Genomic DNA, 16,610 nt, shown 5'->3' on the forward strand with positions numbered 1-16,610 from the left:
ACTTCCTACTTCGATGTTGGGCCTTCCTAGGAGCGCGCACACATCACAGGCCCCGCCTTCGTCCGGAACCTCGGGGGGCGTCCCTTATTGATGATGTCATCGGACTCCTGTACTTAAGCTCCACCTTCACCCCTAGCAAGCCGACTTAGCAGCAAGTTCCATACGAGTTCTCTACTCCTGCCTCGTGTTCCTGAGACGCCGCTCCTGCCTAGCTTGGGATCCTGTTGGCACTTACTCTTCGGGGGTCAGTGTGCAATCCTACGGGGACTTGCTGTCCTGGCCTACCCTGCTCCTCGGGCTGGCTTTGCGCCTCTTGGGTCCTATCCAGCTACCAGCTCATACCTCGGGTCTCCCTTGGAACTGCTACCAGCTCCTACCTCGGGTCTCCCTTGGAACTACTGCAGGACCTCTCCAGATAACTTCCTTAATTCTGATCATGTATCACATATTTATCTTGTTCCTTAGAAAGGCTATGTATCACGTATTTATCTTGGTTCCTTGTAAAGGCTATGCCTGACAGAGTCCCTGCCAGAGTTTCAAGTTATTTGTAAACCGATACGATGTGCAAACGGATGTCGGTATATAAAAATGCTAAAATAAATAAAATAAATAAATGAGTCTCCTGGCTGGCCCTCCCCACTCCTCAGGGTTCTGCCTGTGCTCAGCAAGACTGTCTGCACTCTCCCGCTCCTCGGGCCATGCTCCCCACTCTGGAGACTATCTTGAGCTCTCCCGCTCCACGGGGCCTGCTTCAGGGTATATCACTACTGTCAGCTGTCCTGCTCCTTGGGCCTGCTTCTCTACTGCTCAGCTGGTTCTCCGATCTCTAGGTACCTGTCTACATAAGCTGCTGAGATAGAGCTGGGACTTCCCTGCCTTGTGGGTTGGCCTGCGCCTTCCAGTCTACGTCCACTATGCTGCAACTCCGTCCCTTGGGGCCGTCTTCCCGGAGAACCTCCTGCATGGCTATTCCTGCACCTACCGCTCTGCAGCCTGCCTGGCGCCTCTCTCTCTCCAGGCCCTCACTCCAAGGACTGCTTGCAGCCTACCACCCTACGGGGGTCACCTCCTGGTCTTAGAGATCTCCCCACTACTGTGCTGAGAGCCTCCCGCTACGCTTATACCTCGCTTCCTGACGGTGCGGACCCGTGGGGCTCCTCCCCATAGGCTGTAACAACTCACACCTCGGGCCAAGGGTTCACATACCCACAAATCATAACATCTAGTGTAATCTTACCTCCTTTGAAGGAGAGATTTTTTCCCCCACTATGGACACAACCTGGGAAACATGGTCCACTATGGACTCTAGCTTTGCATCAAGGCTGGAGTGTATTTTATCCCCAAGATAGTTAATCGTGGCTTTCACTGCCTCTGCAATTTCATTAGGAAATGCCACCTTCACCATGTTGTCCTCATCAGAGGCATGTTTATCACTGCAGAACGCCTTCTCTGCAGCAGTTTTTCTGTAGGTGCACTTTGCTCTTAAGTGTTGTTCCCTCCCTTCATTGGCAGGGATTTCTTAACTGCTTTATCAGCCATTGGATAATCCAAGTTAGCCACAAAATCTGGAAGTTACAGCTGAATAAAGTATCTCGGGGTTGGGAGCAGTTGAGATCCATGTCTGCTCAGTGCAGTTGCATCACATGACTCCCCCCCCCCCTACCCATGGAATCATCTAATATATAACCAAATTACTGTGACTCCTGAGATAAGAACATCCCTTCAGTGGTGGATGAATTCAGAGATTCTAAAGGTGGGTCTTATTATATGTTCCAGTACATCAAGTGATCCTGTCTACTGATGGTCTCCACCTAGGGGTGTAGGGTGCACACTAATGTGGCATGGACTCAAGGATCATGGCTGCTGTGGGAGAGTAATCTGCATATCAACCACATGGATCTGGGAATCATCTGCTATTCTCTAAGGTCTTTCACCTTCTCTCGAGCAAAAGAATCTTGATCCAGATGGACAACCAGGTGTTCATATTCAACATAAACAAGATGGCATAAGCTTCTCTGTCAAGAGACCTTCTGCATCTGGTTATGGGTCAGCTATTTCAGCATCCATTTCCAAATGGCCTAGCTTTCAGCAATTCAAAATATGTTGGGAAACCATATCAGCAGAGTGCTGCAGCTACAAGTGTGGTCCTTTGATCAAGGGGTCAAGGACAACTTGTTCAGTTGCTGGCAAATGCCAGTGATCAACCTGTTTTCCTCAGAAAACAATAAAAAGATTGAAAAGTTCTGCTCCATGCATTTCAGCAGATACAGATCAGCTTCCAATCCTTTTATGCTAAATTGGAGAGCCATTCTACTCGATGCATACCCACAGATTTCTTTCATTGCCTGGACCATCCAGAAAACCTTTCAGGACAAAACAATTTAATTTTCATAGCACTGGCCTGGTTATTGCAGATGTGGTATCTATACCTTGTCCATTGGTCAAGTCAGCTACTAATTTCCTTAGAGATGTCTCTGACTCATCAGGAGAATGGCAGATTCTGCCATCTTAATCTTCCTTCACTAGCTGTCACAGAATGTATGTTGAATGCACAGTAGTCTCCTCCTTCCAAAGGAAGTGGAGGATGCCCTGATTTCAGCTAGAAAGCCTTCAACCAGAAAAGTCTACAGTTTCAAGCAGAAGAGGTTCTCAGCTTGGTGTAGGGAACAGCCAGTTGCATGTTTTCTTCTGTGTTTTCCTATTCTACCTCTTGTCTTCAGGTCTTAGCATCTCTTTAGTTAAAGTTCCTCTTGGTGCCATTGTGGCATATCCCCAGCAGGTGGAAGGGGCTCTGACATCTCTCTACCCTTTGGTATCAAAGTTAATGAAAGGACTGTGGCATCCCAAACCTCCAGTCATACGTCTCCAGTTCTGTGTTGTTTCTCATAGTCATCTCTTTGACATGAATAGTAAACAAACTATAGATTCTGGTTTCATATTCTTCATACCTTCAGTTTTTTTCATAATAGGGTGGTTCTATGAGTTTTCCTCAAATTGCTTCTGAAAGTGATATCTGCATTCCACATTATCAAGCTATTTTGCTATCAGCATTCTTTCAAGACCATATGCACACAAAGGAGACGGGCTGTTCACTCCTTGGACTGCAAGAGAGCACCAATGTATTATTTGAAGAATACAACCTCACCATCAAGAGCCTCAATTGTTTGTGTCCTTTGATCTTGATAGCTTGGGAAGGGCATTTGCCAAACAAACTCTGTCTAATTGGCTAGCAGACTGTATTGCATAGTTATACACTGGCTGGCTAACAGAGTACAGAGACTATCAAGACTCATTCTACTTTGATCTGAGGAAGAGTATTAGCTCTCGAAAGCTAGTTAAGAACTGTATTAAATTAATCCAATAAAAAAATTACCGCTTTATTTTTTGCTTATTTGTTAACCTTTAATACCAAAGCTTATCAAGTGAAAGCCATGGTGACTGAAATGGTTCATTTCAGGGCTATTTCTAGTGAAGGTATTTTCAAAGCTGCAACTTGGTTGTCTATTCAGTTTCATGTCCCAGGGGTAGGCAACTCCAGTCCTCGAGTGCTACAGGCTGATCACATTTTCAAGATATCCACATAGAATATTCATGAGGTGCCTTTACTTGCACTGCCTGCTTTGCATGCAGATGCCCTCTCATGCATATTAACTGTGGATGTCCTAAAAGAAAAAATGGTTTGTGGCACTCAAGAACCAGAGTTGACTACCCCTGGTCTGGATAGTATATCCTGAGGAGACAGATCTTCAGCGGGATCTATCTCTTATATCCTGAGGAGAGAGTAACTTTGGATAAGCAGTTCTGTGCAGTCTGTTCATTTAGTAGTCCACATTTCACATGCTGGGGCTGGGTTATTTTAAGTAATTACCCTGCTATGCAACCCTCATCTTTAGACTGTCCATATATTAGGGTATGGGTGGCCAATTTCAATTCTCAAGAGACACAGATCAGATTTTCAGGTTATCCACAATGAGTATGCATGAGGTAGATTTGCATATACTGCCTCCATCATATGCAAATGTAAAGGGACCCCCAGATCTGCCCCTTGCTACAGTGATATCTCTTTAGTGAAATGGCAGTTGTGGCCTCAACAGGACATTCTGCCAGCAGGGTGAGTCAGAATTTTTCATCCAGACATTGTCCTTATGTGTGGGGTCAGTTTATTATCGGTGTGTTTGTGTAATGCACTGCTTCCTATTGGGAGAGGTTTGAGATCTAACAAAATTCCTGTGCCCATGTGACACAAGGGGAGTCGAGAATCAGCCTTAACACAGGGCTGGGGGAGCAGGTGTCTCTCCTTGTGGAAGACACCTGATTGGGTCTGTCTCCTCCTCTACCCCCACAGGGATAGGGCCTGAAGAAGAGGTTCAAGTTTCCAGGAGGGGGAATTCCTGGGAGTCCAGATAGTATGGAAGGAAGCAGTGTTCCTGAAGGAAATCTGCATCTGTGAAGACCCAAGAGAGAGGGGGATCTGACAGAGAACCATACAAGTGTACTGGGGAAGTGCCATAGGAGACTCATCCAGCCTGGTGAAGTCCACAGAAACAAATACTGATCCAACCTAACCCAGACAGAGACTCCAATAACAGAGATGAGATTTCATCTACCCAAAAGGTACTGGGAGGGCCCAAGGCAGAAGGGTACCTTTTACTAAGAGCTTACCTGTTTGGGGAGGTTGTGAAAGGAAGAGAACAAGACTGAGTTTTGTTTTGTGTTTTTGGATTTTGTTGTGTGAATGTATTATCAAATAGTATACTGTTCTGGATATTATTTACCTGACACTAATTTATAGTTAAGACTATTTTTGAACAACGGAACATGAGTAGAGCATGCTTGTGGCTGGTATGCAGAAATCCCCAGAGAGGAAATAACCCTAAAGGCTTTGAAAAGACTGAACTTCCCCCCCCTGCACAGGTACCCTGGGAAATCGGGGGCTTTACATGTTCCCCCATGCCCAAGATATGACCGGGACAGGGACTGCACAAATATACCTTATGAATATTAATTGCGGATATCCTCTTGAGGCTCTTGACGACCAGAGTTGGCCACCCCTGCATTATGACTAATTCATGCTTCCTTGTAAACAAGCAAACTTGTGCAGTTCTGGTCATACCATCTCAAAAAAGATATAACAGAACTAGAAAAGATGTACATGCATGGGCGTGCCAACTTAAGTGGGGCTGATATACAAAGACATTTATCTGGATAACTGGGTTCTCTGTAGATAGCTGTATGAATTAACCATACTTATTACCCACCCACCTCTCTGGAGAGACAATTACCTCGATAAAGCTCAAGCTCTAGAAGAGAATCGAGGCTCATGAGGCAATGTGAATGTGTGGAAACTCTCACAAGTGCTCAGTAAAGTCTTTACTGAGCTCTGAAAGCTGAGTCTGTATCGGTGCCATCATAAGAGGCTACCCATGCGTTATGGCTATCTACAGAGAACCCTGTTTACAAGCTTGCTTTACTTTCTGATAATGTAAGTTCATTGCAAGGCAATGTCAGAATCTGGGCATTGAAAGAACCTTCAATTAGAGTATTTTGAGGGCCATATTTAGCCACAGGCAATCTGACTAATGTATCTCGGTAACTTGAATGGGATATTCAGTGTAGCATCTGCATAACTTTAGCTGGATAAGTCAGACCCCCCCCTCCCCCCCCAGAATGTCTCAGACTTATCTAGCTAAATTTTTATCAAACTAGCCAATTAATTCGGAGCTGGTGAACACAGCAGGAAGTTCAAAAAAATATTTTGCTCATCTTAGGTGGACAAACCATCTGAATATTGGAGTTACCCCAATAAGTTATTTGGCTATCTCAGCTCGTCTTCAAAATGCCCCTACAGTTTAGCTGGATAAGAGGTTCCAATATTTATTTATTTATTTCACAATATTATATTCCATGCTCTTCCAAAAAGATTCTGTTCAGGGCGGATTCAAAAGTTGTAATTTATCCACATAAATTCAAAACTTATCCAGATAAATGGCTTCGAATATCAGCCCCACTTAAGTTAGCTTGCTTATGCATATACATCTTTTCTTATTTCCACTATATATTTTTTGAGATGGTGTGACCAGAACTGCACATAGTACTCAAGGTGTGGTCACACCGTGGATCAAAACAGTTTTGTTTTCCTTTCTTTTCCAAATAATTCCTAACAATTTATTAGCTTTTTTGGCCTTTGCTGTACACTGAGCTAAGGATTTCAATGTATTGTCCACAAGGATTCCAAGATCCATTTGCCAAATGATAAATCCTAATACAGAACTCAGTATTGTGTACATTTATTTAGGATATGTTTTCCCTATGTGCATCACTTTGCACTTGTCTACATAAAATTTCATCTGCCATTTAGATGCCCATTTTCCCAGTCTCATAAGGGCTTTGTGCAATTTCTCACAATCAGCTTGTGTTTTTACTGCTTTGAATAATTTTGTGTCATCTGCAAATTTGATTACCTTGCTCATTACTCTTTTTTTCCAGATCATTAATGAATATGTTAAACAACACTGGTCCCAGTACAGATTCCTGGGCATCTTTCTCCACTGGGAAAACTATTTAATCTTACTCTTCCCTATCATTTATCAAAGACTACCAATCCACAATAGGACACTGACTCCTATCCCATGACTTTTTAATTTCCTGAGGAATCTCTTAAGAGGGACTTTGTCAAACATCATCTGAAAATCCATACAGAGGGCCTGAAAAGTGAAGGCCATGTATAGGACATGACATTGTAAAACTGTATCCATAGTCCCTTGAGGAGAGATATTTGCCTATACATTTCTTTGCCAAACCAAAACACAGCCAACACACACTTTTTCTGTAGTTCATATACACATTCATATATATTCACACCACAAATGTCTTCTCAAACAAAACAGTTACATATCACAGTGGCTTTTCAAATATTCCTCCATATCTCACACAAGGTAATTTTCAAAGGGTCTTCTGCAGTTAAAACAGTGCTTTACTCGCAAAAATACAAGGAATCCCAAAGAAGAAGAGAACAAAGAAGAATATCTAGTGAAGCTGAAGGAGACAAGGAAAGAAATCAGGAAAGCAAAATGTCAAATGGAAGAAAGGATTGCCAAAGAGATCAAGCGAGGAGTCAAAACATTTTTCAGATATATCTGTGAGAGGAAGGCCAGAGTGGGATTGTTAAATTGAAAAGGGACAAAGAGCAATGTGTGGAGGGAAAGGAAGAAATAGCAGAAATACTAAACAAATACTTCTGTCTGGTCTTCACTAAAGAAAACCCTGGAGGAGGACTGTTGCTGCTTGACAAAAGTGCAAATGCAAGTGGGATAGACACAACCCCATTTACAGAAGAGAATGTATGTGAATAACTAGGAAAACTGAAAGTAGACAGGGTCATGGAGATGAATGAAGTACATCCCAGGATACTAAGGGAGCTCAGAAATGTGCTGGCAGTTCTGCTAAAAGACCTATTCAATAGATCCCTGGAAACAGGAGTAGTGGCACAAGATTGGAGAAGAGCAATTGTAGTCCTGCTTCACAAAGGTGGTAGCAAGGAGGAAGCTGATTAGCTTACCTCAGTAGTGAGAAAATGAATGGAGACTTAGCTGAAAGATCGTATAGTGAACTATCTACAATCTTGGGGATTGCTTGATCCAAGGCAACATGATTTCAACAGAGGAAGTCTTGTCAAACGAATCTGATAGATTTTTTTGATTTGGTAATTAGAGAATTAGATTAAATTAGAGCACTCAATGTGGTTTACTTGGATTTTAGCAAAGGTTTTGATACGGTTCCACATAAGAGGCTTATAAATAAAATGAGAAGCCTAGGAATGGGTGCCAATGTTGTAGAATGGTTTACAAATTGGTTGACTGACAGGAGACAGCATATACTGATAAACGGAACCTACTCTGAAGAGAACAGTGTTAAGTGGAGTCCCTCAAGGACTGGTTTTGGGATCAGTTCTGTTCAATATCTTCATGAGTGACATTGCTGAGGGGTTAGAGGGAAAATTTTGTCTTTATGCAGATGATACTAAGACCTGCAATAATGTGGACACATCTGAAGGAGTAGAATGAATGAAAACAAATTTAAGAAAGCTTGAAGAGTGATCAAAGGTTTGGCAGCTAGGTTTCAGTGCCAAGAAGTGCAGAATCATGCACTTGGGGTGCAGTAACCCTATTGAACCATATGTGATAGTGGGTGAAATACTTATGTGCATGGACCATGAAAGGGATCTTGGAGTGATATTGTTTGGAGATCTGACAAGGCGGTGGCTAAAGCCAGAGGGATGCGGGGCTGCATAAAGAGAGGAATAACCAATAGGAAAAAGGTGATAATGCCTTTGTAGAGGTCTTTGGTGAGGTCTCTCCTGGAATACTATATTCAGTTCTAGAGACCGTATGTCCAAAAGAATAGAGACAGGATGGAGGCAGTCCAGAAAAGTGCAACCAAAATGGTGTGGGGTTTGTACTGAAAGACCTATGAGGAGAGCCTAAAGGATCAAAATATGTATAACATGGAGGAGAGGAAGCACAGGGGATGAAGTGAAATGGGGATGAAGTGATAAAACTTGGAATGGCGATGGCACATGTCTCTTTTGTACAGCAGTGGTCAAGAAAGCAAATAGAATACTAGGAATTGGAATGGAGAATAAACAGAGTATCATAATGCTTCTGTATCGCTCTATGATGACACTGCTCCTTGAGTATTGTGTACAATTCTAGTCACCACATCTTAAAAAAAAAAAACATAGTGGAATTAGAAAAGGTACAGATAAGGGTGACCAAAATGATAAAGGGGATGGATCAATTCCCCTATGAAGAAAAGCTAAAGAGATTTAGGGCTTTTCAGCTAGGAGAAGAGTCGGCTGAGTAGAGATAAGATAGAGGTCTGTAAAATGAGTGGAGCAGAATGAGTAAACACAAATTGGTTGTTTACTCTTTCAAAATGTACAAAAACTAGGGGGGGATACAATGCTGTTACTAGATAATACATTTAAGACAAATAGGAGAAAATATTTTTTTTACTCAACGCATAATTAAACTCAAATTTGTTGCCAAAGGATGTGGTAAAAGCTGTTAGTGTAGCTAGGTTTAAAAAAGGTTTGGGCAAGTTCATGGAAGAAAAGTCTATAAACCATTAGTAAGATGGACTTGAGGAAAGACACTGCTTATCCCTGGGATAAGCATCATGGAATGTATCCACCATTTACAATCCTGCCAAGGACTTGTGATCTGGATTGGCCACTGTTGGAAACAGGATACCGGGCTTGATGGACCCTTGGTCTGACACAGTATAGTATGTTCTTATAATGCTGATGCCCTTAACAGGACTCACAGAGTGGTAACTTCTGAACCCTGGGTTCAGATGCAACTCCAGCATTAATCTCTGCATCAAATGCAGGGGGTGGCAGGAAATTTGAATCCATCAGTTATGAACAAGGGCCCGGAACTTGGTGGTCGGTGAAACACATAAGTATGGGAAAATAAGTGTGGGAGCTTGCTGGGCAGACTGGATGGGCTGTTTGGTCTTTTTCTGCCGTCATGTCTATGTTTCTATAAGTGCCTGAAGATAAAATTAAGGCATTATGTTAACCCACTAGTGTGACAGAAGCAGTAAACTTATTAGGTGTGTCAGCTATAGTTCTTCTAGTAGCATATACAAATGCTGCCACTCTGCAAGAAGATGGCCTACCATCTTTGCACAAGATCCAGTTTTATCTGAAATATGGAAAGCTAGGTACTGCCACAGACTAGCTATCTCCATCTCATCAAAGCACCCAGATGACAATTTTTCTCAGAAAATGGAACCGTTTGGTGTTCAGTAATGACATGCTGCACTGGATCACTCAGAAGTTCTGAAAGTGCATTTTGAGAATTGACCACGGTTCTGAATTGGTGAAAGCTCTGTTGTCAGCTGAGGTAGAAGCCTGCAGAAAATGCATTATGAGAAAAACACTACTTGCACAACTAACCAACACCATCAGCAAAGATCCAATTGATCTGATGTGTATTGACTTTCTTTCTGTGAAGAATGATAGCAGTATCAGCTATAACATCTTGGTGGTAATATAATTTTATCAGATATGCCCCAGCTTTTCCCACAAAAGAACAGATAAAAAAGTGCTGTGGAACCAATATTGTACATTATGGGCTCCCAAATTGTATTCACTCTGACCAGAGCCAAAATTTGGAGAGCCAGCTAATAAAGGAAATGTTCCAGGTTTGTGTCATGAAGAAATCTCACATCACCTCTTACCATCCACAAAGAAATCTTCTTCCTAAAAGATTCAATAAAATACTAGAGTTTTGCTTTGATTATTGTAGTGAACCCTGCACATAAAAACCAGCTGCAGAGTTTACCATACCATGAGTAGTTCATCTACCCCACCATGACCACATTCTCATTGACCAAACTATAACTCTAGTGATATAATATCATCATCATTAAAAATAAAATGCATGCTCTCTCTAAGAATCTCTGCATAAATTTAGGGTAACAACTGTTGGCACAAGTAGTGCCTTGCAGTACTCTAGGATTGTTTCAGGACCACAACTGTGAAAGCCATTTACATGTGTAATATCATTTGATGTGCATTGCTCTCCCTCAATACAGAGCTTAAAGAATCAGTGGTGTTCTACTCAAAGAGTACTTTAGCCACACTTAGAGGATGGCTTCCTGTGGGCATGTTTAAGTCAAGGGAGGAAAATAACACCTGTAGATTGCTTTTTCAACTCTAAGTGCAATACTTACCATGGAAAAAGCTCTCACAAATGTCCAGAGGTGTGCTACTTCTGCTGAAACATTCAAAGTGAAAGTAACCATGTACTTTCTCACAGGACAAGCAGGATGGTAGTCCTCACAAATGGGTGACATCGAGGATGGAGCCCTGTACGGAAAACTTTTCTGTCAAAGTTTCAACAAGCTTTGACTGACACTGGCACACTGAGCATGCCCAGCCTGCAATTATCCCTGTGAGCCACAGGTGTCTCCCTCAGTCTTCTTTTTTCCGCTCTGCAGTCAGCATAGCGGTTGGAGCTCTGTGAGGATTTTTTTTTTAACTAATTACCTCATGGAAACACTTAACTTTTCACTTCAAAAAACACTTTTCCCTGCACAGGTCTCCCTCCACGTACGTTTTTACGACGCTCGGTGAGTACTAATTCTTATTTTTCGGTCGGTTCCTGTCACTATCTTAAGGCTGTTAACTGACTGAAGCCTTCCCTTCCCCCATTTTTCAGTTAGCTTTAAACAGCTTGCGAGTATCTCTGTGACACTCTGCTTGCTTATGCTAGTGGGGTAGGGATTTTTTCCTTAACTTAGGACCTCTGTAGCTTCAAGTCCTTCGTTCCCTGGTACCCTCACGCAGTCGATACCCTATCGCTACACCGGGACCCGCCTAAACCGCCCTGGGCTTTTATATGTCATCAGCGCCCCTCCCCCCACGGTGCCCTGATGCCTTTATCCATGTTTTTTGCTTTTCAGTGCTACCAGGCTTTTTCCTCCTACGCACTGTTTTTTTTCCTTGGGCTTCCTCGGTGCCGTCCCTACCTGGATGCATGCCATTGACGCACACGCTGTTAGTCACTGCCATGCATACTCGGGTCGCCGCCACCGCTGCCCGAGACACTTTTTAACGATCCCAGGGTCACTTCATCGATGCCACCCCCCCTTTTGGGGATGCCATCAATGCCCCATCCTCCCCACCGATGTCCAGCCCTTTCCATCGGGGGGCATCGGTGCCACATCGATTCGTCGGTGGGCATCGATGCCGGATGGTCCCCATCGGTGGACATCGGTGCCGGATGGCTTGTCCATCGATGGCATTGGTGCCGGATGGCCGTCCGTCGATGGCATCGGTGCCGGGTCCTTTTGCATCGATGGACACCGATGCCCAGGTGTTTCATCCATGGGCATCTATGTTAGAATGCATCCATCGAGGGCAGTCGATGCCAGGCTGCTCCCATCAGTGAAATTCGATGCCCAGGTGGGTCCCATCGGTGGATATCCATGCCGGCTCGATTCCGTGGATGGGCGTTGATGCCAATGCCAGCCTTATGGCTGGCATCGATGCCCATGCCGATTCCAGGACTGGCGTTGATGCCGGGATGGAATTCATCGACTGGGAGATCCATGCCATCGATTCCATACGTGTCCATATCGATGCCACCGACACACGTGTCTGGGGCACCGATGCCATGTACACTTGGAAATCTGAGTCTGTCCAAATCGATACCGTCAACGTCTGTGGCCCTATAGTTGATGCCCGTGGCCATGCCACAAACGGCATAAATGCCCGCCTCCATGCATCGATGCCCTCGACACCTCCGTTTTCCTTCGGTGTCCTTGACGCCCTATTAATTCGACTTCGACTCAGTCGATGCCGGTATCTTTTTCAATAACGGCAATGTTTTTCGATTATTCGATTCCACATCGTTTCAAAGATACCTATGCCACTGCTGTCAGTGCCCGTCACTGTCATCATTCTCCTGGCCAGTCATCGACAATTTTTCATACCCATTTTGATGATATCCTCGAAGCCCCTTAGGTTGCCTTCAATATCGTCAATACCGACATAGCACCGCCACATAATACCCTCGCCTCCTCACATTGCTCCACGCTTTGGGTTCTTTTTTAAGCCCCGTATTAGCTTAAGACACTCCATTGTGTCAGGAGCAGAGCAGGCGTGCTGACAGTTCGTCATCGATCGCCTTCCAGGACGACGAGGGCTTCCATCTCGGCGCTGGGGAAAGACCGGGCCGAGCACCGTGGCACCCATCATCGCCGACATCGTGATCGTCCGCCGCTGACGCCATCCAGCACATCGGTGCCATCCTTCCCCAGGCTGGACAACGCTCGGGCAGAGCGACATCACCACTGCCATCAGCACTGTTCCTACAGTTTTGGCAGTCCTTGGTGATCCAGAACTTCCGGATCCAGGTCCGACAGCTTCTGCATTGGCGTCACGACACATCGAGCCGCTGTGACGAGGGAAGGGAACATGAGTTCCGTTAGGGCTCCTCTGTTCCTGGCGTGCCCCACCGTCAAGTGGTGTGGGACTATGGCCATCTGTTACACTTAGCAGTCTAAACGCCACTCACGCCTGGCCTGTCTCCTCTGTACCTGTGCCACCATACCGGGTTTCAGAGCGAGATGGACGCTTACGTCCCCGGCCTTACCCTCGAGGACTCCGGAGACCGTCGGGGTCAACAATCTTCACCGGCTCGTCTTGCGGCGATCCACGTCGGATGGTAAGTACCCGCTTCGGCGGCATTCCCATAGAGTTGTGTTCTCCCATTCGGACCGTGGTTCGAAAAGTTCTGGGTCATGTGCCTTTTAGAACTGTATTAGTGTCACATATCACTATGTTAGCTATGTTAGCCACAATATCAGGAGAACCCCTCTATCTTCTTGGGATTGCAGCAGGGCTTCTTCTCTTGTCAGTAACAAGTCCCTGTGCCGACCAATGCTCTGACTCTTGGTTCCCTCCCAACCAAGGTCCAGCTGCATTGGCTGATCTGCTAAACATGAGATTCAGCAACCATTGCCCCATGTACAAGTCCACCTTGAGGCCTGGCCACAGGTCTCAGTGTCTCCTTGTACAGCATACAGAAATGCAGGTACCACTTACCGCTCACACACCTGCAGGAGCCTACATGATATCCTCCATTGGGACACCTCTTGGTCTCCCATCTGGTCAGATATCAGAGCGGCCACCCCACCTTGTACCAAAGTCCCGGTACACTCCCCCAGGCGCTACGAAGTGCAGAGGGGAGAAGGGAGGGGGGTTGGGGAGTTTTAATTGCACTATTCTTTCTTTTAACAGAAAATAGTTACTCTCCGCACATCCTGGACCTAAGAAAATCCAACTTTCTTTAGACGTCACAGGTACAATGGTATCTTTGGTTACCATCACTCCATACTGCAGTAAGTACATTATTTTAATGTTTCTATGTGCTTTATGGTGAGTCAACATTACAACCCCAAGCTCTGCCGCCGGCACCAGCTTCGGTAAGTGAACTGTCTCTTGCATCACTGTTGGTGAATGCTGTTTTCTCTGCGGAGTGTAACATCATTCACTTTCCTTGCATAGACTACTGCTAACCACTTTCAGTACATGCAAGGAGCTCTCACTTTTTTCAGGACTCACTATACATTTACTAACTGGGATTACTGTCACTGCCATAAATCCCTTCTGTAACACTTCTGGACACCACAGTCTTAAGACCCTCTTGTCCAGCATGCGCACAGACATTCTGATACATTGTTATATGTCCCTGCGCATATTTTCCATAACCTCAGCCTTTCAAATTTTCATGGTTGGGCTATGGGGTTTCTTCCCACTATGCATTTTTCTCATAATTCAAAACTGCTATGGGTTATATTCAGTGACATTCTATACTCAATGGACCTAAGTGGTTTCATTGCTTTCGTCCCTGATTCTTATCCCAGTTCGAACTAGGACCTAGTCTCCTTTGACTCATGCTCGCAATTCCTTAGGGTTATAAAGTTTCTCCTGAAAGCTGTCAACCCATTATGCATCTATTGCACTCCAGCATAGTTTCTCATAAACGTCCTGGACGTTGCACCCATGAGTTATGCCCTTATGCCTTCCAATACTGCTTTTGCAACAATTCTTTGTGCATACAGACAGACAGCATAGGGACAATGTGCTTTCCAACTCATAAGCACGCACAACCTCTTAGCTGCTCTGCTAGACAGCTGCGCAGCTCTACCCTTGGCCCTTGTTCACTTCATGCGTCCTTGGGCCACATATCTAAGAGATTTAATGAACGCTCTATCTGACCTTCTCCACGTAGGTTCTATCCTCTCGAATGGTCTCAATTACATGTGTACAGGGCAAATCTTTTAACGCTGAGTTTAACTAAACTTTCCTCTGCGTCTGCATCATTCCATACGATGCACAGGTTCTGCTCCCTACACATGTTTCCTATGCGTTCCCTTAGATGCCTTTTCTTCCATCAAAGGCCTCTTCAATATATCTCTTCTGCTGCCTCTCGTAGCCAGCATTCTTCTAATGTTGAACTGGGATGGGGTTCAGTATTCTTTTCCCCACTCCCTGACTGAGATCAGTATGCTTTCCCATACTTCTCAATCCATCATATCAGTAACCTTTTATTCTCTCACCAGTCAGTCCCAAATCATAGACTTACTGATGTTCTTAGGTTCTGGTAGCGTCACAAAACCTTCTAAACATAAATCTTGCCGTTTAATATGGCAGGCTTTACCTCCTGACGCTAAAAAAAAAAAAAAAAAAAAAAAGAGGTATTACCCCTTTTACTTTTCCACCATTTTTTCTTACTCCCTCGGATTCTGTTCTCCAGACATCCTCCACATAGATACACCTTTCTCTTAGGAGGTGTATCGTTTTGGGAGTTGGGTTCCCGTTTTCGGTAATCCTCTCTGAGTTGGCTTACCATGGATTATCCACTGATCAAGCCGCCTCTATTTCTCTAATCACGGAATGAACATATATATTCTCCTTATAAGTCTCATACATTCTACGTTTGAGCCTTTCCATTCCTCTCTTCCACAGTTTGGCAAGGGAACTTCTTTCCCTCTTAATGTCATTCCTGCCAGCAGGGTCCGTGAGTTATGCACTCTTTCCATACTCACCTGACTCCGTTCCTCTGCCACTGAGTAGTTCTACGCATTCAACTTTCTATCCTTTTCAGGCAGATGTTGTATCTCCTTTCCTCAGGAAATACTCTATTAATTTTTCCTAGCCTCTCTCTCTCGCCCTAGGGAGAGACTGGGTTTTCCACATTCCTGGACAGTAATGCTGCGCTTACATTCTATCTACATTGCACTGCATTCCATGTGAATTCCACTTGACTCTTTCCTTCATGCAAGGGTCAAGCTGCTACTTCCAGTGGCCACACAGACCTAATCCTTCTGATTAAGTGGTCTATATTTCCTTTCCTACCAACAAGCAGACATTTCACTACAACACTGTGGGTATCCACATACTGTTGTGTCCGTCTTAGCCTTAACAGCTTCCCTTTGGTTACTGCTGCTTGTACTTTTTTATCAGGTTGCAGCCTGGAGTCCTCTCCATACCTTCGCAGCCTATTATTGCTTACATTTGACTAGCCGGCATGCTCCATGTTTGGCCAGTCCGCCTACTCTTACTTTTTTCAATTCACTACCCAACATCCTTCCACGAACCCATTATGGTGTTGCGGATGCCCTCCGTTCCCATTTCCACCTCAGTCGTTACGCCTTTGCGCATCTGCGGTGTATCTGGTGCATTCCCGGGCATCCTCAGCTCGGTACTCACCCATTTGTGAGGACTACCATCCTGCTTGTCCTGTGAGAAAGCAAATGTTGCTTACCTGATGTAACAGGTGTTCTCACAGGACAGCAGGATGTTAATCCTCACGAAACCCGCCCGCCACCCCGCGGAGTTGGGTCTGTATACTTTTATTTTAGTTTCGCTTGCGCTTTTTAGCTATAAGACGAGACTGAGGGAGACACCTGTGGCTCACAGGGATAATTGCAGGCTGGGCATGCTCAGTGTGCCAGTGTCAGTCAAAGCTTGTTGAAACTTTGACAGAAAAGTTTTCCGTACAGGGCTCCATCCTCGATGTCACCCATTTGTG

The 16,610-nt window shown here is 44.6% G+C and overlaps 1 protein-coding gene across 1 annotated transcript in view; it reads left to right on the plus strand.

The window, feature by feature from the left end:
- The window catches only part of PLEKHG4 (pleckstrin homology and RhoGEF domain containing G4), a 341,909-nt gene that overhangs the window by 323,566 nt on the left and 1,733 nt on the right, over positions 1 to 16,610 (plus strand).

The sequence above is a fragment of the Rhinatrema bivittatum genome, chromosome 7 (genome assembly GCF_901001135.1).
Source record: "Rhinatrema bivittatum chromosome 7, aRhiBiv1.1, whole genome shotgun sequence".
Classification (NCBI taxonomy): Eukaryota; Metazoa; Chordata; class Amphibia; order Gymnophiona; family Rhinatrematidae; genus Rhinatrema; species Rhinatrema bivittatum.